This window comes from Prunus avium, chromosome 6 (assembly GCF_965620075.1).
Source record: "Prunus avium chromosome 6, drPruAviu1.hap1.1, whole genome shotgun sequence".
Lineage (NCBI taxonomy): Eukaryota > Viridiplantae > Streptophyta > Magnoliopsida > Rosales > Rosaceae > Prunus > Prunus avium.
Window position 1 is genome coordinate 24,335,695 of NC_142289.1, and position 3,309 is coordinate 24,339,003.

Here is a 3,309-nt window from a genome sequence, read left to right on the forward strand (position 1 = left end):
GAATAGCTAACTTGAGACACTTATTGAAAGTATAGGTGGTATATTGAGACATTTCAAAAAACATGTGGTAACCTGAGACTACTTTGAAAGCATAGAGGGCATATCCACCAATAAGCCTATAATATATATATATATATAACTATATATATATATATATATATATATATATATATATATATATAATATTATAACATATATTGATAAAAGTAGGTTTTGTGCACCATGTGTGTCTTTTGCTTTTCCATCTCAACCACAAACACACGGCACATGCTCCAATCACACTTGCACTGCTTTGGCTGGTCATAATTGTTAGATATTAGATTAATATTATAAATAATCAAGATAAAGAAAACAGAGTGCTTATCTCCTGGGTGGTCATCAAGGCATATCCCATAGAGCTTCTCGTGCTGATAACGTGTTATAAAATTAAGAGGATTTTGGAGAGAAATTTGAAAGAAGAGAAAATAATGGAAGAACAATTCTCAAGAGCTCAACTATGAGTTCCTACTCATCTAGTCTTGTGTTTCATTTATCTTTGGTGCTTATTTATAGGCATAGGAGATACATAGTTTACTACATAAGTGGTAGATTTCAATCACATCACAAAAGTATATGGGAGAAGTAGGTATGGTGGGTATATGGTGAGGTGAGTCACTTATTAGTTATTAGGTATGATGGTGACATCCACTTATCCATGTAAAACATGGATTTACAACATGTACTAATTTATAGTACATATTACATTATTTCAATTAAGTCTAAAATAAGGTTATGGAGTGTATCACTATAAGATGTGTACATCCCAACTAGGTATGCATCTTAGGAGTCATCATTAGGGCCGCGAGCCCATGGGCCAACAAGGGCCTGCCCGGTTCATAGAGAAAAAGTGTAACTCGACTCGTTATGGGCCATTGGCCAGCCCGGCCCATTGTTGAGTGGGTTGGGCTTGGGCTTTGGTGTCTAAAGTCTAGCCCAGCCCATAAGCCAGGATCGACCCACCCATAAAAGCTCGGCTCAAGGCCCACATACATATAAATAAGGGAGCTTTAGTAATATACCCAAAATAGGGGCTGAAATTATTAAAAAATCCCACATGGAATGCATTTTAGAAACATACCCAAAAACTATTTACTACATAAGAAATGAGTGTTGAAGTTCCTATAAATTACATCTCTACCATTGATTAACTTAAAACAAGCCCAACACAAAAAACTAAAAAAAAAACCCCAAAACAAGCCCAGCCCAATTTAAAAAAAAAAACCCAAACTTGAAAAAAAAAATCACGAAAATCAAGGAGCTGTCCTTACGACCCTTCTCCACCGAACCTCCGTATATTGTTAATACCATGTCATAGAAGTACATTGTTAATACCATTTCATAGAAGTACATTGTTAATATCATGTCATAGAAGTACACTGTTAATACTATGTCATAGAAGTACACTGTTAATACCATATCATAGAAAATGTCATGAGTGCTAAATTCTCTAAAAGCTCTGATTACAACCCAATAAAACAACATCCAAACTTACACAACTACATAGTGCTTACATTATCAATGATAGACTCAAGAAGATCATCTGACAATTTCAAGTCAGATTCCATCATTATGGCAATCACCATTTGCTTAACCTGAAACCAAACAGAGGCCGCTTAATTTAAATATCGTGTCCGCGTTCATACAAGGTATCAAACGTAAAAATACCCATAAAAACATAAATTTCATCGGAGACTTAGACAGTAAAAAATTAGTACAAGACTCACTTCTTCTCGCTCAATGAACCCGGTTTGTCTAAGATCATAGAGCCTAAATGCAACTGCAAGTAATTAACAAACAAGAAACATAAGATAACAAGAAAGACACACACACAAGCAGTAAGACTTACAATCAATTTTATCATCTATAGGGGGCATATGGATGGAAGACATTGAGTGCATGAATAAACTCATCAAATTCAGAGGCACCATTTTTCTTTTCATCAAAGAGATCAAAAACCTAGAAAAGCAAAATCCAGTTCGCGTAAGTAGGTGCAGGGAATTATATATATCCTAGTCAATTAGTTCAAGATGTTGGTATGAAGCATATACCCTGTCCAGGAAAAGATTTTCACCATAGGGAGTTCTAAATAGTGCTAGTTGAAACTCTTCCTGCAACATAATCATCATCCAAATAATTACTACAATGCATGAAACTAGAAAGAAACAACACATTTCTTCATAATTGAATTTGAATGATTCAAAGAAATTTGGCTGACCTTATAAATCGATCCATCGTCGATAATTGAACTACTCAACTTTTTAAACAACTCATACAATGCCTCCAGCTCATTAATAATAACTGCATCATGATTTCATGCAAGTAAACAGCACAAACAACATTCAAAATTCTCATTAACTAATCATTTCTTTCTTCTTCTTCTTTTTTTTCCCAAAATTCCCAAAGCAAAAGGAAATAATTCACAATTGAAGTTCTGCATATATAGTTTTCTTAATCTTCTGAATATTTAAAAAAATAAAAAAAATTTCATACATCTGTTTTCATCGGTGAGGACAGACATATTGTCAAAAGCCAAACGGCGTTTGGTTGGGAGGGGACGGTCGCTGAAGCAATCGGTCACAGCAAAAATCAACACCTCTATGATAGCTATAAACGGTATAAATGCGGCGCAGATCCACTCTCCCAATGATAAAGAACTCGATCTTTGCTCAACCCCAAAAAATTACAAAAATAAAATACGATTAATGCTGCTTAATTAATCAGAAAATAAAAAATTAAGCATAAACAATAGGAAATGAAAATTCGCCCATTTTAATTTTTACCTAGAAATCCATTATCGTCTGCAACAACTCATCAGATCGAGACTGCTACTTCTGGTGCTGTGTTACTTTGTGCTTTTCAATGAAATATGTCCACGTCTGTACCAGAGAGCTTTGTGAGGCTTCTTCTCTCTTGCTCCGTTGGCATGGATTATACATTTGGTTTCTCCATATCTGGCTGCAATTGAGTAATAACGAGAGAGAGAGAGAGAGAGAGAGAGAGAGAGAGAGAGTAACAACCGGTGAGTAATAATCCAGTTTTGAGTTTTTTAATATGAATTTCACACTAAAGGGTAAATCAGGAAATCTATATATTAAGTAAACTAATATATAGATTTATGAAGTCTGTTTAATAGTAGGGTGTGTTTATAAAGTCTGTTTAATGTAACTTTGGGTGTGTTTATGAAGTCAATTTCATGTAGAGTATTTCTATGATTCTATAGCTAGAAATGGGTTTCTTTATAATTATCTATATAAATAAATATACAAAAGC

At 34.2% G+C, this 3,309-nt stretch overlaps 1 pseudogene across 1 annotated transcript; it reads right to left on the reverse strand.

Annotated features, from left to right (window-relative positions):
- Positions 1-1,357: 1,357 nt before the first annotated feature.
- On the reverse strand, positions 1,358-3,065 carry LOC110772806 (calcineurin B-like protein 9; annotated as a pseudogene). The gene is made up of 7 exons (XR_015836787.1): positions 2,820-3,065; positions 2,530-2,699; positions 2,255-2,337; positions 2,088-2,147; positions 1,886-1,995; positions 1,764-1,816; positions 1,358-1,631 (listed from the first exon to the last, which is right to left on the reverse strand). The product of XR_015836787.1 is annotated as a calcineurin B-like protein 9 (transcript).
- Positions 3,066-3,309: the final 244 nt, after the last annotated feature.